Here is an 18,853-nt window from a genome sequence, read left to right on the forward strand (position 1 = left end):
TTTGCCTTTATGTTGGTTTTCTTGGCTTTTATGATGTTTTTTTTTCCGTGTTTTCCGCTTAATCGGGCACCTAATTCTGTTGGAGAACAAATGTTAAAGTAAGTCAAGGCCTTTACGGTAAAAATGACACCTTGTATGGACCAATGACACCCTAAGCATTAGTTTGAGCTATAATATACCTCAATGGCATGTCTGGACGGGCTGGGGGAAGATTTTCACTCAAATTGATATTTGCCTTTATGTTGATTTTCTTGGCTTTTATGCTGGTTTTTCGTGTTTTCCGTTTAATGAGACACCTATTTATGTTAGAAAACACATGTTAAAGTTAGACAAGGCCTTTACGTTAAAAATTACACATGTTATAGACCAATGACATGCTCAATTTCGTCTCTAGGGTGCAAAAAAGACGGGGTAGGTATGGTCAATATTGGCGTCTGGCTATCCAAATTGGGGGTAGGGGTCGATTAAATATTTTTTTGGCTTACTTTCACATATTTAAGTATAAATACAAAATCAGGCATGTAGTAGACTCCTTAAGCATTAGTTTGAGCTATAATATACATCAATAGCATGTCTAAGGGGTGCTGGGGTAAGATTTTCACTATAATTGATATTTGCCATTATGTTGGTTTGCATGGCTTTTATGATGGTTTTTCGTGTTTTCCGCTTAATGAGGCACCTATTTATGTTAGAAAACACATGTTTAAGTTAGCCAAGGCCTTTACGGTAAAAATAACAACTTGTATGGACCAATGACATGCTCAGTTTTGTCTCTAGGGTGAAAAGATCCGGGGTAGGTATGGTCAATATTGGTGTCTGGCGATCCAAATTGGGGGTAGGGGTCGATTAAATATTTTCTTGGCTTACGTTCACATATTTCAGTGTAAATAAAGTTTCAGGCTTGTAGTAGACACCCTAAGCATTAGTTTGAGCTATAATATACCTCAATGGCATGTCTGGGCGGTGCTGGGGGGAAGATTTTCACTCTAATTGATATTTGCCTTTATGTTGATTTTCTAGGCTTTTATGATGGTTTTTCGTGTTTTCCGCTTAATGAGGCACCTATTTCTGTTGGAAAACACATGTTAAAGTTAGTCAAGGCCTTAACGGTAAAAATGACACCTTGTATAGATCAATGACACCCTATGCATTAGTTTGAGCTATAATATACCTCAATGGCATGTCTGGGCGATGCTGGGAGAAGATTTTCACTGTAATTGATATTTGCCTTTATGTTGATTTTCTAGGCTTTTATGCTGGTTTTTCGTGTTTTCCGCTTAATGAGGCACCTATTTATGTTGAAAGACACATGTTAAAGTTAGTCAAGGCCTTTACGGTAAAAATGACACCTTGTATGGACCAATGACATGCTCAATTTCGTCTCTAGGGTGCAAAAAAGCCGGGGTAGGTATGGTCAATATTGGCGTCTGGATATTCAAATTGTGGGTAGGGGTCGATTAAATATTTTCTTGGCTTACGTTCACATATTTTAGTATAAATAAAGATTCAGACATGTAGAAGACACACTAAGCATTAGGTTGAGCTATAATATACCCCAATGGCATGCCTGCGCGGTGCTGGGGGGAAGATTTTCACTTTAATTGATATTTGCCTTTATGTTGGTTTTCTTGGCTTTTATGAAGTTTTTTCGTGTTTTCCGCTTAATGGGGCACCTATTTCTGTTGGAAAACACATGTTAAAGTAAGTCAAGGCCTTAACGGTAAAAGTGACACCTTGTATGGACCAATGACACCCTAAGCATTAGTTTGGGCTATAATATACCTCAATGGCATGTCTGGGCGGTGCTGGGGGAAGATTTTCACTGTAATTGATATTTGCCTTTATGTTGATTTTCGAGGCTTTTATGCTGGTTTTTCGTGTTTTCCGCTTAATGAGGCACCTATTTATGTAAGAAAACACATGTTAAAGATAGACAAGGCCTTTACGTTAAAAATTACACCTTTTATAGACCAATGACATGCTCAATTTTGTCTCTAGGGTGCAAAAATGCCGGGGTAGGTATGGTCAATATTGGCGTCCGGCTATCCAAATTGGGGGTAGGGGTCGATTAAATATTTTCTTGGCTTACGTTCACATATTTCAGTATAAATAAAGATTCAGTCATGTAGAAGACACACTAAGCATTAGTTTGAGCTATAATATACCCCAATGGCATGCCTGTGCGGTGCTGGGGGAAGATTTTCACTATAATTGATATTTGCCTTTATGTTGGTTTTCTTGGCTTTTATGATGTTTTTTTGTGTTTTCCGCTTAATGGGGCACCTATTTCTGTTGTAAAACACATGTTAAAGTAAGTCAAGGCCTTTACGGTAAAAATGACACCTTGTATGGACCAATGACACCCTAAGCATTAGTTTGAGCTATAATATACCTCATTCTAATGCAACAACGTTTGTAACGTTCATTTTGATTGGATAACGTCACTTATTTACATGGCATCAATTGACAATTGATGCTATGGGAGGTACGCACAAGCGCAGACGGCATATGACAGATTTTAAATAGATGTTTTAACGTTGTTTTCTGTCAGTTTCATTAGAATGCAGATAACAATATTGTATTTTAAGCTCCGACGGCATCAATTAGGGATTTGATGGTCGCAAGTACCCGTTTACTGTCTCCGCTAACGCGTCGCCAGTAAACTTAATTTGCGACCATCAAATCCCCAATTGATGCCGTCGGAGCTTAAAATACAATACAGTTATCTCCTAAATGGCATGTCTGGACGGTGCTGGGGGAAGATTTTCACTCTATTTGATATTTGCCTTCATGTTGATTTTCTAGGCTTTTATGCTGTTTTTTCGTGTTTTCCGCTTAATGAGGCACCTATTTATGTTACAAAACACATGTTAAAGTTAGACAAGGCCTTTACGTTAAAAATTACACCTTTTATAGACCAATGACATGCTCAACGAGTATTGTCACAGAACCGTGAATACACACATCGTATAAACCTACTCATAGCAGAGATAGTAAAAGGTCAATAAGAGTACACCAACATATTGTCTTTACAAATTATTTTACTTTTATTTGTTATTTGTTTGAACCTTATCAGATCGTAAAATGCATTTATTAAAAAAAAGATTTATAACTTTTTGTGTTGTCTACAAAAATAATTCGAATATATACGTTTAACATAGAAAATTTATCTCACGAATGTGTACAACTGAACGTCTGTGCGTTTTATCTCCTTATTATCGGATGGTTATTAGATAAAGCATAAGTCATCGGCGCGCTTACGATTACGTCAAAATATGATTAAAAACCAAGACTTTTAATGATTGTATTTTAAATCCCGGCATGAAAAAATCAGGAGAAAACGTCACGACCTACAGGAAGTAGTTTATATTTTTATATTAATTATTGAATTTCTCCTTTATTACTACAAATATAGCGATAAAACTTTGTGAATATATATATATTATGTCATAATGAACATGTTTAAACCATAAGTAAAAAATCGTGAATTTTCCCTTTTTAAAATAGATAAAATTAATAAAAAAAAATTGTTTAATGTTTGTTAAAGATTTAATTTTATTATATTAATTTATTTCGTGCTGCTTTTTTTGAAGCCTAAACAATACTATCATCATAAGCAACATATTTTGAATAATTCAAATATGGGGAAAAGTTTACTTCTTTTGTTTTACCTAATCCTGATTCGGTACATGTAATGAAATCGAGTGGACCTAAGTACAAAACTAGTTTATGTACTAAAATTGCAGCACGAATATCTTGTGACCATTTACTTTTGTTTTCGTATTAAATTCATATCTTTAATAACGTATTCATTTGTATTCCTTAAAAACATTTACTTTTATTTTGCGTTAATTGTTTTCTCCCTCTCTTTACATATAGGTTCTAAAATACGATTCAATCTTTGTCATACAAATCTCTACATCCTTTTTCAATTAAATAAATATGTTAGGATGGTCCTAGGACCATCGTAGTTATGACAGTCCTAAGACAGCTTTGTTTTACATCCTAAGACATGTCTCAGACACGTCCTAAGACCTATCTTAGGACATATCCTAGGATACTTTCATTGACACGGCCCCAGCTTCCTTAAAAGTATCGCATTGATATAAGAACTAATAGCATTTGTTTATTGATGTATATAAGAAAAACACAGCACTTCAAATTTTACACGGACATAAACTTAAGCTTCTAACTAAGTTTTGAATGTATATTTAGACTCAATTGTTGTTTATATTTGAACAATAAGTTTTAATTTTGTTTTTTTCTTAATTTTTCGTTGCCGAAAACAACATTTTCCGCATGGAATGTTTGCATATTTACAATTGATATTAGACAATATCGCAATTTGATATAAGAAAAGTTTTTATCGATACGTTTCTTCCATAGACTGTTTATAAACTTGGTTATTTAAAGGGGCACTAGCTGTCAAATTCATGGTCACCGATTTGACTCAAATTCTCATATTTGATTTATAACAATGTAAAACATTTATCCAAACTACCAAAAGTCCAAAAGAAACAGTTTACAGAGCATGGGGTAGAGAATATGTAGGTTCGTTTCGTGTGAATTTTAGTCCAGACGCCATCTGATTAACTATCGATTTGACCTCATATGACTATATTAGCGATGTAAACATAAACAAAGATATGAATATATTAAGCCAACACGTGCAATTGGATTTTATAGGTCTGTTTGATTTTATTTTATAGATTAAAAATATATGTTTCTCATTGTTTTTAACCGTATAAGAATGATTTTATACGGATCGAATAAGTGATCAAACGGTTTACCGTAGTTTCACTCTCATTGTTGACATTCTGTTTCTTTAAAAATAACCAGCACACGTACAATGCATGCGTTGTCAATTTCTAACTAGGGGTTAAACTGAAGTTCACATGAATACGGATTTAATGAAGTCGACTGTTACACTTGCAAGTGAAATAGAAAATATTAATGTTTCTTTGCTTAATTTGATAAATTTGAACTATATTGGCTGCTAAAAGCGAATTATCATCTCACTATTTCACTTCCATTATTGATTTACCAAAAAAAAATCACCAGGCAGTAGCTAGCGAACAATAGCTAGCGAACAATAAGCCAGCGAACAATAAGGTGATATATCGAGAAACCAAAAAACAGAATAAGACAACAACGGCCGTTAAATAAAAAAGTATTCAAAAAGGCAGAAAATCGGTTAAAATATAGCAATTTTAACTCAATTTTGAAATGGTTTTTATCCAATCCATTGATTTAACAAGTCGCATTACTTTTTAGGCTAATATTTAGTACCACAATAACTCTGCATCTATCAACGGATTATTGGTAGGTGTAGGGCCACCAATGCGACCACTTCAATTTAGAACGTATGTAAAAGTAGTCCTACCCTGTAAATTATAGCACCTTTTATGTCATTGTTTGATTTAGAGCTCAAAATTTGAAAAAATGTCAAAAAATTAGGGGGGTCGGCCTATTCCAGGGCTTCTAGAGAAAAATAATGAGCGGTGTCACGGGGAATGACTATATAGGTCTTGTAGAAGAGAAAAAGGCGCTTCTTTTGCGCTAGGTATCGAAGGGCGCTATGTTCAAAAATCTGAAACTAGAGCTCAAAATTATAAAAATTTGTCCAAAAAATGGGGGTAGGGTCGGCCTATTCCTGGAGTTCTAGAGAAAAATAATGGGGGGTGTCACGGGGTATGACTATATAAGTCTTGTAGAGGAGAAACAGGCGCTTCTTTTGCGCTAGGTATCGAAGGGCGTTATGTTCAAAAATCTGAAACTAGGGCTCAAAATTCGAAAAAAATGTCAAAAAAATAGGGGGGTCGGCCTATTCTAGGACTTCTAGAGAAAAATAATGAGGGGTGTCACGGGGTATGACTATATAGGTATTGTAGAAGAGAAACAGGCGCCTCTTTTGCGCTAGGTATCGAAGGGTGCTATGTTCAAAAATCTGAAACTAGAGCTCAAAATTTGAAAAAAATGTCCAAAATTAGGGGGGTCGGCCTATTCCAGGGCTTCTAGAGAAAAATAATGAGGGGTGTCACGAGGGATGACTATAAATGTCTTGTAGAGGAGAAACAGGCGCTTCTTTTGCGCTAGGTATAGAAGGGCGCTATGTTCAAAAATCTGAAACTAGGGCTCAAAATTTGAAAAAAATGTCAAAAAATTAGGGGGGTCGGCCTATTCCAGGGCTTCTAGAGAAAAATAATGAGCGGTGTCACGGGGTTTGACTATATAGGTCTTGTAGAGGAGAAAAAGGCGCTTCTTTTGCGCTAGGTATCGAAGGGCGCTATGTTCAAAAATCTGAAACTAGGGCTCAAAATTTGAAAAAAATGTCAAAAAATTAGGGGGGTCGGCCTATTCTAGGACTTCTAGAGAAAAATAATGAGGGGTGTCACGGGGTATGACTATATAGGTCTTAAAGAGGAGAAACAGGCGCTTCTTTTGCGCTAGGTATCGAAGGGTGCTATGTTAAAAAATCTAAAACTAGAGCTCAAAATTCGAAAAATTTGTACAGAAAATGGGGGTAGGGTCGGCCTATTCCAGGAGTTCTAGAGAAAAATAATGGGGGGTGTCACGGGATATGACTATATAGGTCTTGTAGAAAAGAAACAGGCGCTTCTTTTGCGCTAGGTATCGAAGGGCGCTATGTTCAAAAATCTGAAACTAGAGCTCAGAATTCGACAAATTTGTCCAAAAAATGGGGGTAGGGTCGGCCTATTCCTGGAGTTCTAGAGAAAAATAATGGGGGGTGTCACGGGGTATGACTATATAGGTCTTGTAGAGGAGAAACGGGCGCTTCTTTTGCGCTAGGTATCGAAGGGCGCTATGTTCAAAAATCTGAAACTAGGGCTCAAAATTTGAAAAAAATGTCAAAAAATTAGGGGGGTCGGCCTATTCTAGGACTTCTAGAGAGAAAAATAATGAGGGGTGTCACGGGGTATGACTATATAGGTCTTGTAGAGGAGAAACAGGCGCTTCTTTTGCGCTAGGTATCGAAGGGCGCTATGTTCAAAAATCTGAAACTAGAGCTCAAATTTCGAAAAATTTGTCCAAAAAATGGGGGTAGGGTCGGCCTATTCCTGGAGTTCTAGAGAAAAATAATGGGGGGTGTCACGGGATATGACTATATAGGTCTTGTAGAAGAGAAACAGGCGCTTCTTTTGCGCTAGGTATCGAAGGGCGCTATGTTCAAAAATCTGAAACTAGGGCTCAAAATTTGAAAAAAATGTCAAAAAATTAGGGGGGTCGGCCTATTCTAGGACTTCTAGAGAAAAATAATGAGGGGTGTCACGGGGTATGACTATATAGGTCTTGAAGAGGAGAAACAGGCGCTTCTTTTGCGCTAGGTATCGAAGGGTGCTATGTTCAAAAATCTGAAACTAGAGCTCAAAATTCGAAAAATTTGTCCAGAAAATGGGGGGTAGGGTCGGCCTATTCCAGGAGTTCTAGAGAAAAATAATGGGGGGTGTCACGGGATATGACTATATAGGTCTTGTAGAAGAGAAAAAGGCGCTTCTTTTGCGCTAGGTATCGAAGGGCGCTATGTTCAAAAATCTGAAACTAGAGCTAAAAATTCGACAAATTTGTCCAAAAAATGGGGGTAGGGTTGGCCTATTCCTGGAGTTCTAGAGAAAAATAATGGGGGTGTCACGGGGTATGACTATATAGGTCTTGTAGAGGAGAAACGGGCGCTTCTTTTGCGCTAGGTATCGAAGGGCGCTATGTTCAAAAATCTGAAACTAGGGCTCAAAATTTGAAAAAAATGTCAAAAAATTAGGGGGGTCGGCCTATTCTAGGACTTCTAGAGAAAAATAATGAGGGGTGTCACGGGGAATGACTATATAGGTCTTGTAGAGGAGAAACAGGCGCTTCTTTTGCGCTAGGTATCGAAGGGCGCTATGTTCAAAAATCTGAAACCAGGGCTCAAAATTTGAAAAAAATATCAAAAAATTAGGGGGGTCGGCCTATTCCAGGGCTTCTAGAGAAAAATAATGAGGGGTGTCACGGGGTATGACTATATAGGTCTTGAAGAGGAGAAACAGGCGCTTTTTTGCGCTAGGTATCGAAGGGCGCTATGTTCAAAAATCTGAAACTAGAGCTCAAAATTCGAAAAAATTGTCCAAAAAATGGGGGTAGGGTTGGCCTATTCCAGGGCTTCTAGAGAAAAATAATGGGGGGTGTCACGGGATATGACCATATAGGTCTTGTAGAAGAGAAACAGGTGATTCTTTTGCGCTAGGTATCGAAGGGCGCTATGTTCAAAAATCTGAAACTAGAGCTCAAAATTCGACAAATTTGTCCAAAAATGGGGGTAGGGTCGGCCTATTCCTGGAGTTCTAGAGAAAAATAATGGGGGGTGTCACGGGGTATGACTATATAGGTCTTGTAGAGGAGAAACGGGCGCTTCTTTTGCGCTAGGTATCGAAGGGCGCTATGTTCAAAAATCTGAAACTAGGGCTCAAAATTTGAAAAAAATGTCAAAAAATTAGGGGGGTCGGCCTATTCTAGGACTTCTAGAGAGAAAAATAATGAGGGGTGTCACGGGGTATGACTATATAGGTCTTGTAGAGGAGAAACAGGCGCTTCTTTTGCGCTAGGTATCGAAGGGCGCTATGTTCAAAAATCTGAAACTAGAGCTCAAATTTCGAAAAATTTGTCCAAAAAATGGGGGTAGGGTCGGCCTATTCCTGGAGTTCTAGAGAAAAATAATGGGGGGTGTCACGGGATATGACTATATAGGTCTTGTAGAAGAGAAACAGGCGCTTCTTTTGCGCTAGGTATCGAAGGGCGCTATGTTCAAAAATCTGAAACTAGGGCTCAAAATTTGAAAAAAATGTCAAAAAATTAGGGGGGTCGGCCTATTCTAGGACTTCTAGAGAAAAATAATGAGGGGTGTCACGGGGTATGACTATATAGGTCTTGAAGAGGAGAAACAGGCGCTTCTTTTGCGCTAGGTATCGAAGGGTGCTATGTTCAAAAATCTGAAACTAGAGCTCAAAATTCGAAAAATTTGTCCAGAAAATGGGGGGTAGGGTCGGCCTATTCCAGGAGTTCTAGAGAAAAATAATGGGGGGTGTCACGGGATATGACTATATAGGTCTTGTAGAAGAGAAAAAGGCGCTTCTTTTGCGCTAGGTATCGAAGGGCGCTATGTTCAAAAATCTGAAACTAGAGCTAAAAATTCGACAAATTTGTCCAAAAAATGGGGGTAGGGTTGGCCTATTCCTGGAGTTCTAGAGAAAAATAATGGGGGTGTCACGGGGTATGACTATATAGGTCTTGTAGAGGAGAAACGGGCGCTTCTTTTGCGCTAGGTATCGAAGGGCGCTATGTTCAAAAATCTGAAACTAGGGCTCAAAATTTGAAAAAAATGTCAAAAAATTAGGGGGGTCGGCCTATTCTAGGACTTCTAGAGAAAAATAATGAGGGGTGTCACGGGGAATGACTATATAGGTCTTGTAGAGGAGAAACAGGCGCTTCTTTTGCGCTAGGTATCGAAGGGCGCTATGTTCAAAAATCTGAAACTAGGGCTCAAAATTTGAAAAAAATATCAAAAAATTAGGGGGGTCGGCCTATTCCAGGGCTTCTAGAGAAAAATAATGAGGGGTGTCACGGGGTATGACTATATAGGTCTTGAAGAGGAGAAACAGGCGCTTTTTTGCGCTAGGTATCGAAGGGCGCTATGTTCAAAAATCTGAAACTAGAGCTCAAAATTCGAAAAAATTGTCCAAAAAATGGGGGTAGGGTTGGCCTATTCCAGGGCTTCTAGAGAAAAATAATGGGGGGTGTCACGGGATATGACCATATAGGTCTTGTAGAAGAGAAACAGGTGATTCTTTTGCGCTAGGTATCAAAGGGCGCTATGTTCAAAAATCTGAAACTAGGGCTCAAAATTCGAAAAAAATGTCAAAAATATAGGGGGGGTCGGCCTATTCTAGGACTTCTAGAGAAAAATAATGAGGGGTGTCACGGGGTATGAATATATAGGTATTGTAGAAGAGAAACAGGCGCTTCTTTTGCGCAAGGTATCGAAGGGTTCTATGTTCAAAAATCTGAAACTAGAGCTCAAAATTTGAAAAAAAATCCAAAATTAGGGGGGTCGGCCTATTCCAGGGCTTCTAGAGAAAAATAATGAGGGGTGTCACGGGGAATGACTATAAAGGTCTTGTAGAGGAGAAACAGGCACTTCTTTTGCGCTAGGTATCGAAGGGGGCTATGTTCAAAAATCTGAAACTAGGGCTCAAAATTTGAAAAAAATGTCAAAAAATTAGGGGGGTCGGCCTATTCCAGGGCTTCTAGAGAAAAATAATGAGGGGTGTCACGGGGAATGACTATATAGGTCTTGTAGAGGAGAAAAAGGCGCTTCGTTTGCGCTAGGTATCGAAGGGCGCTATGTTCAAAAGTCTGAAACTAGGGCTCAAAATTTGAAAAAAATGTCAAAAAATTAGGGGGGTCGGCCTATTCTAAGACTTCTAGAGAAAAATAATGGGGGGTGTCACGGGATATGACTATATAGGTCTTGTAGAGGAGAAACAGGCGCTTCTTTTGCGCTAGGTATCGAAGGGCGCTATGTTCAAAAATCTGAAACTAGAGCTCAAAATTCGACAAATTTGTCCAAAAAATGGGGGTAGGGTCGGCCTATTCCTGGAGTTCTAGAGAAAAATAATGGGGGGTGTCACGGGGTATGACTATATAGGTCTTGTAGAGGAGAAACAGGCGCTTCTTTTGCGCTAGGTGTCGAAGGGCGCTATGTTCAAAAATCTGAAACTAGAGCTCAAAATTCGACAAATTTGTCCAAAAATGGGGGTAGGGTCGGCCTATTCCTGGAGTTCTAGAGAAAAATAATGGGGGGTGTCACGGGGTATGACTATATAGGTCTTGTAGAGGAGAAACGGGCGCTTCTTTTGCGCTAGAAATCGAAGGGCGCTTTGTTCAAAAATCTGAAACTATGGCTCAAAATTTTAAAAAAATGTCAAAAAATTAGGGGGGTCGGCCTATTCTAGGACTTCTAGAGAAAAATAATGAGGGGTGTCACGGGGTATGACTATATAGGTCTTGTAGAGGAGAAACAGGCGCTTCTTTTGCGCTAGGTATCGAAGGGCGCTAAGTTCAAAAATCTGAAACTAGAGCTCAAAATTCGAAAAATTTGTCCAAAAAATGGGGGTAGGGTCGGCCTATTCCTGGAGTTCTAGAGAAAAATAATGGGGGGTGTCACGGGGAATGACTATATAGGTATTGTAGAGGAGAAACAGGCGCTTCTTTTGCGCTAGGTGTCGAAGGGCGCTATGTTCAAAAATCTGAAACTAGGGCTCAAAATTTGAAAAAAATGTCAAAAAATTAGGGGGGTCGGCCTATTCTAGGACTTCTAGAGAAAAATAATGAGGGGTGTCACGGGGTATGACTATAAAGGTCTTGTAGAGGAGAAACAGGCGCTTCTTTTGCGCTAGGTATCGAAGGGCGCTATGTTCAAAAATCTGAAACTAGGGCTCAAAATTTGAAAAAAATGTCAAAAAATTAGGGGGGTCGGCCTATTCTAGGACTTCTAGAGAAAAATAATGAGGGGTGTTACGGGGTATGACTATATAGGTCTTGAAGAGGAGAAACAGGCGCTTCTTTTGCGCTAGGTATCGAAGGGCGCTATGTTCAAAAATCTGAAACTAGAGCTCAAAATTCGAAAAATTTGTCCAAAAAATGGGGGTAGGGTTGGTCTATTCCAGGAGTTTTAGAGAAAAATAATGAGGGATGTCACGGGGAATGACTATAAAGGTCTTGTAGAGGAGAAACAGGCGTTTCTTTTGCGCTAGGTATTGAAGGGCGCTATGTTCAAAAATCTGAAACTAGAGCTAAAAATTTGAAAAAGATGTCAAAAATTAGGGGGTCAGCCAGCAGCGGCATAACACAAAAAAACTCATCATAAATACCAGACGCGCGTTTCATCTGCAAAAGACTCATTAGTGACGCTCGAATCAAAATAATGGTTGAAAGGCCAAAATAAAGGACGAATTTGAAGAGCATTGAGAACATAACATTCCTAGCAGTTTTGCCAAATACAGGTAAGGCAGTCTATTCCTGGTGTAGAAAAACCTTATATTTTTCAAAAAATTCAAAGCGGTGTTTATTTATAAGATTATATCAATGATAAGCCAAGTCAACACAAGTGCTGACTACTGGGCTGGTGATACCCTCGGGGAAATAAATCTCTACCAGCAGTGGCATCGACTCAGTGGTTGCATTTTAAGTTTTAACTCATCATAGATACCAGTATTTTAATTTTATATTTACGCCAGACGCGCATTTCGTCTACAATATATCAGTGAATGTCCTGTGAAGGGAAAACAGGCGAACCGTTTGCGTAAGTCTTCAAATGGTGCTTTGTTCAATTTTGTCGAAAGGAACTTAAAAAATTTAATGAAAAACTCAACTGTCAGACAAGAACGCGAAAACCCCCCCCAAAAAACAAACGCAAACGGTTCGCCTGTTTTCCCTTCACAGGACATTCACTGATATATTGTAGACGAAATGCGCGTCTGGCGTAAATATAAAATTAAAATACTGGTATCTATATATGATGAGTTAAAACTTAAAATGCAACCACTGAGTCGATGCCACTGCTGAGATTTATTTCCCCGAGGGTATCACCAGCCCAGAAGTCAGCTCGTGTGTTGACTTGGCTTACCATTGATATAATCTTATAAATTAACACCGCTTTGAATTATCGAAAAAAATAAGGTTTTTCTACACCAGGAATAGACTGCCTTACCTGTATTTGGCAAAACTGCTAGGAATGTTATGTTCTCAATGCTCTTCAAATTCGTCCTTTATTTTGGCCTTTCAACCATTATTTTGATTCGAGCGTCACTAATGAGTCTTTTGTAGATGAAACCAGCGTCTGGTATTTATGATGAGTTTTTTTGTGTTATGCCACTGCTGGCTGACCCCCCCTAATTTTTGACATCTTTTTCTAATTTTGAGCCCTAGTTTCAGATTTTTGAACATAGCGCCCTTCGTTACCTAGCGCAAAAGAAGCGCCTGTTTCTCTTCTACAAGACCTATATAGTCATACCCCGTGACACCCCTCATTATTTTTCTCTAGAAGTCCTAGAATAGGCCGACCCCCCTAATTTTTTGACATTTTTTTCAAATTTTGAGCCCTAGTTTCAGATTTTTGAACATAGCGCCCTTCTATACCTAGCGCAAAAGAAGCGCCTGTTTCTCCTCTACAAGACCTTTATAGTCATCCCCCGTGACACCCCTCATTATTTTTCTCTAGAATCCCTGGAATAGGCCGACCCCCCTAATTTTGGAAATGTTTTTCAAATTTTGAGCCCTAGTTTCAGATTTTTGAACATAGCGCCCTTCTATACCTAGCGCAAAAGAAGCGCCTGTTTCTCCTCTACAAGACCTTTATAGTCATCCCCCGTGACACCCCTCATTATTTTTCTCTAGAATCCCTGGAATAGGCCGACCCCCCATTTTTTGGACAATGTTTTCGAATTTTGAGCCCTAGTTTCAGATTTTTGAACATAACGCCCTTCGATACCTAGCGCAAAAGAAGCGCCTGTTTCTCTTCTACAATACCTATATAGTCAAACCCCGTGACACCCCTCATTATTTTTCTCTAGAAGTCCTAGAATAGGCCGACCCCCCTATTTTTTTGACATTTTTTTCGAATTTTGAGCCCTAGTTTCAGATTTTTGAACATAGCGCCCTTCGTTACCTAGCGCAAAAAAAGCGCCTGTTTCTCTTCTACAAGACCTATATAGTCATACCCCGTGACACCCCTCAATATTTTTCTCTAGAAGTCCTAGAATAGGCCGACCCCCCTAATTTTTTGACATTTTTTTCAAATTTTGAGCCCTAGTTTCAGATTTTTGAACATAGCGCCCTTCTATACCTAGCGCAAAAGAAGCGCCTGTTTCTCCTCTACAAGACCTTTATAGTCATCCCCCGTGACACTCCTCATTATTTTTCTCTAGAACTCCAGGAATAGACTGACCCTACCTCCATTTTCTTGATATTTTTTTCAAATTTTGAGCCCTAGTTTCAGATTTTTGAACATAGCGCCCTTCGATACCTAGCGCAAAAGAAGCGTCTGTTTCTCCTCTACAAGACCTGTATAGTCATACACCGTGACACCCCCCATTTTTTTCTCTAGAACTACAGGAAAAGGCCGACCCTACCCCCATTTTTCGGACAAATTTTTCGAATTTTGAGCTCTAGTTTCAGATTTTTGAACATAGCGCCCTTCGATACCTAGCGCAAAAGAAGCGCCTGTTTCTCTTCTACAAGACCTATATAGTCATATCCCGTGACACCCCCCATTATTTTTCTGTAGAACTCCTGGAATAGGCCGACCCTACCCCCATTTTTTGGACAATGTTTTCGAATTTTGAGCTCTAGTTTCAGATTTTTGAACATAGCGCCCTTCGATACCTAGCGCAAAAGAAGCGTCTGTTTCTCCTCTACAAGACCTATATAGTCATACCCCGTGACACCCCCCATTTTTTTCTCTAAAACTCCAGGAAAAGGCCGACCCTACCCCCATTTTTCGGACAATTTTTTTCGAGTTTTGAGCTCTAGTTTCAGATTTTTGAACATAGCGCCCTTCGATACCTAGCGCAAAAGAAGCGCCTGTTTCTCCTCTACAAGACCTATATAGTCATACCCCGTGACACCCTCATTATTTTTCTCTAGAAGTCCTAGAATAGGCCGACCCCCCTAATTTTTTGACATTTTTTTCAAATTTTGAGCCCTAGTTTCAGATTTTTGAACATAGCGCCCTTCTATACCTAGCGCAAAAGAAGCGCCTGTTTCTCCTCTACAAGACCTTTATAGTCATCCCCCGTGACACCCCTCATTATTTTTCTCTAGAATCCCTGGAATAGGCCGACCCCCCTAATTTTGGAAATGTTTTTCAAATTTTGAGCTCTAGTTTCAGATTTTTGAACATAGCACCCTTCGATACCTTGCGCAAAAGAAGCGCCTGTTTCTCTTCTACAATACCTATATAGTCATACCCCGTGATACCCCTCATTATTTTTCTCTAGAAGTCCTAGAATAGGCCGACCCCCCTATTTTTTTGACATTTTTTTCGAATTTTGAGCCCTAGTTTCAGATTTTTGAACATAGCGCCCTTCGATACCTAGCGCAAAAGAAGCGCCTGTTTCTCCTCTACAAGACCTATATAGTCATACCCCGTGACACTCCCCATTATTTTTCTCTAGAACTCCAGGAAAAGGCCGACCCTACCCCCATTTTTTGGACTATTTTTTCGAATTTTGAGCTCTAGTTTCAGATTTTTGAACATAGCACCCTTCGATACCTTGCGCAAAAGAAGCGCCTGTTTCTCCTCTTCAAGACCTATATAGTCATACCCCGTGACACCCCTCATTATTTTTCTCTAGAAGTCCTAGAATAAGCCGACCCCCCTAATTTTTTGACATTTTTTTCAAATTTTGAGACCTAGTTTCAGATTTTTGAACATAGCGCCCTTCGATACCTAGCGCAAAAGAAGCGCCTGTTTCTCCTCTACAAGACCTATATAGTCATACCCATGACACCCCCCATTATTTTTCTCTAGAACTCCAGGAAAAGGCCGACCCTACCCCCATTTTTTGGACAAATTTTTCGAATTTTGAGCTCTAGTTTCAGATTTTTGAACATAGCGCCCTTCGATACCTAGCGCAAAAGAAGCGCCTGTTTCTCTTCTATAAGACCTATATAGTAATATCCCGTGACACCCCCCATTATTTTTCTCTAGAACTCCTGGAATAGGCCGACCCTACCCCCATTTTGTGGACAATTTTTTCGAATTTTGAGCTCTAGTTTCAGATTTTCGAACATAGCGCCCTTCGATACCTAGCGCAAAAGAAGCGCCTGTTTCTCTTCTTCAAGACATATATAGTCATACCCCGTGACACTCCTCATTATTTTTCTCTAGAAGTCCTAGAATAGGCCGACCCCCCTAATTTTTTGACATTTTTTTCAAATTTTGAGCCCTAGTTTCAGATTTTTGAACATAGCGCCCTTCTATACCTAGCGCAAAAGAAGCGCCTGTTTCTCCTCTACAAGACCTTTATAGTCATCCCCCGTGACACCCCTCATTATTTTTCTCTAGAGTCCCTGGAATAGGCCGACCCCCCTAATTTTGGAAATTTTTTTCAAATTTTGAGCTCTAGTTTCAGATTTTTGAACAAAGCGCCCTTCGATACCTAGCGCAAAAGAAGCGCCTGTTTCTCTTCTTTAAGACATATATAGTCATACCCCGTGACACCCCTCATTATTTTTCTCTAGAAGTCCTAGAATAGGCCGACCCCCCTAATTTTTTGACATTTTTTTCAAATTTTGAGCCCTAGTTTCAGATTTTTGAACATAGCGCCCTTCTATACCTAGCGCAAAAGAAGCGCCTGTTTCTCCTCTACAAGACCTTTATAGTCATCCCCCGTGACACCCCTCATTATTTTTCTCTAGAGTCCCTGGAATAGGCCGACCCCCCTAATTTTGGAAATTTTGTCAAATTTTGAGCTCTAGTTTCAAATTTTTGAACATAGCACCCTTCGATACCTTGCGCAAAAGAAGCGCCTGTTCCTCTTCTACAATACCTATATAGTCATACCCCGTGATACCCCTCATTATTTTTCTCTAGAAGTCCTAGAATAGGCCGACCCCCCTATTTTTTTGACATTTTTTTCGAATTTTGAGCTCTAGTTTCAGATTTTTGAACATAGCGCCCTTCGATACCTAGCGCAAAAGAAGCGCCTGTTTCTCCTCTACAAGACCTATATAGTCATACCCCGTGACACCCCCCATTATTTTTCTCTAGAACTCCAGGAAAAGGCCGGCCCTACCCCCATTTGTTGGACTATTTTTTCGAATTTTGAGCTCTAGTTTCAGATTTTTGAACATAGCACCTTTCGATACCTTGCGCAAAGGAAGCGCCTGTTTCTCCTCTTCAAGACCTATATAGTCATACCCCGTGACACCCCTCATTATTTTTCTCTAGAAGTCCTAGAATAGGCCGACCCCCCTAATTTTTTGACATTTTTTTCAAATTTTGAGCCCTAGTTTCAGATTTTTGAACATAGCGCCCTTCGATACCTAGCGCAAAAGAAGCGCCTGTTTCTCCTCTACAAGACCTATATAGTCATACCCCGTGACACCCCCCATTATTTTTCTCTAGAACTCCAGGAAAAGGCCGGCCCTACCCCCATTTGTTGGACTATTTTTTCGAATTTTGAGCTCTAGTTTCAGATTTTTGAACATAGCACCTTTCGATACCTTGCGCAAAGGAAGCGCCTGTTTCTCCTCTTCAAGACCTATATAGTCATACCCCGTGACACCCCCCATTATTTTTCTCTAGAACTCCAGGAAAAGGCCGACCCTACCCCCATTTTTTGGACAAATTTTTCGAATTTTGAGCTCTAGTTTCAGATTTTTGAACATAGCAGCCTTCGATACCTTGCGCAAAAGAAGCGCCTGTTTCTCCTCTTCAAGACCTATATAGTCATACCCCGTGACACCCCCCCATTATTTTTCTCTAGAACTCCAGGAAAAGGCCGACCCTACCCCCATTTTTGGGACAAATTTTTCGAATTTTGAGCTCTAGTTTCAGATTTTTGAACATAGCGCCCTTCGATACCTAGCGCAAACGAAGCGCCTGTTTCTCCTCTTCAAGACCTATATAGTCATACCCCGTGACACCCCTCATTATTTTTCTCTAGAAGTCCTAGAATAGGCCGACCCCCCTAATTTTTTGACATTTTTTTCAAATTTTGAGCCCTAGTTTCAGATTTTTGAACATAGCGTCCTTCGATACCTAGCGCAAAAGAAGCGCCTGTTTCTCCTCTACAAGACCTATATAGTCATTCCCCGTGACACCCCTCATTATTTTTCTCTAGAAGTCCTAGAGTAGGCCGACCCCCCTAATTTTTTGACATTTTTTTCAAATTTTGAGCTCTTAATCAAACAATGACATAAAAGGTGCTATAATTTACAGGGTAGGACTACTTTTACTTTTAAATCAATGGATTGGATAAAAACCATTTCAAAATTGAGTTAAAATTGCTATATTTTAACCGATTTTCTAACTTTTTGAATACTTTTTTATTTAACGGCCGTTGTTGTCTTATTCTGTTTTTTGGTTTCTCGATATATCGCCTTATTGTTCGCTGGCTTATTGTTCGCTAGCTATTGTTCGCTAGCTTCTGCCTGGTAAAAAAATCATACTTTAGATTTTTTTTATATATCTCGTAGCTAGTACTCCTTTAAAGTGTTGAAAACCATGAGGATAAAAACACCTGTGTTTTGCTGTTTACGGGTACAGTAGCTGCATGTGCAGATAAGAACTTAATTATCGAGTCGATAATTATTGATCAAACTCAGATGATATTTAAATAACGTTTCACTAGTTCTATTTTAACAAATTATATAAAAAAAAAATAAAGAGTGTTTTTTTTAAAATTTCAATTTCAATTGCAATACTTTTTTCCATGTGTATAGTCATTTTGAAAGATTAAATTGTAAAGAAATCTATTTTATTTAAATTGTTTGTGACCCTCGGTACCGCCTTACCCTCTGCAAAGTACACCGGTGCATGAGCCTCAACGCATCTCTCAGTCCCCAATGCCGTGTAATTCAGGACTACCTATATCAACTGCTACCCTAATTAATTCAGACCCCAATGTCGCAATACAGATGATTTTTTCAAACATGAGTATAATGAATCAAAAACTAGAAAGTGTCAACAATACTAACATAGTTATATACCAACAGTTACAAAAACTTGACTTATTGGAAGACATCAACAAAAAACTCCAAATATTTGAAAAAAAACATGAACGATATGAAAATTGAA

General features: G+C 39.2%; 1 protein-coding gene across 1 annotated transcript in view; it reads left to right on the top strand.

The window, feature by feature from the left end:
• The window catches only part of LOC134705788 (uncharacterized), a 474,551-nt gene that overhangs the window by 27,964 nt on the left and 427,734 nt on the right, over nucleotides 1-18,853 (top strand). The gene's annotated exons all lie outside the window — the stretch shown is intronic.

The sequence above is a fragment of the Mytilus trossulus genome, chromosome 2, assembly GCF_036588685.1.
Source record: "Mytilus trossulus isolate FHL-02 chromosome 2, PNRI_Mtr1.1.1.hap1, whole genome shotgun sequence".
NCBI classification, from domain to species: domain Eukaryota; kingdom Metazoa; phylum Mollusca; class Bivalvia; order Mytilida; family Mytilidae; genus Mytilus; species Mytilus trossulus.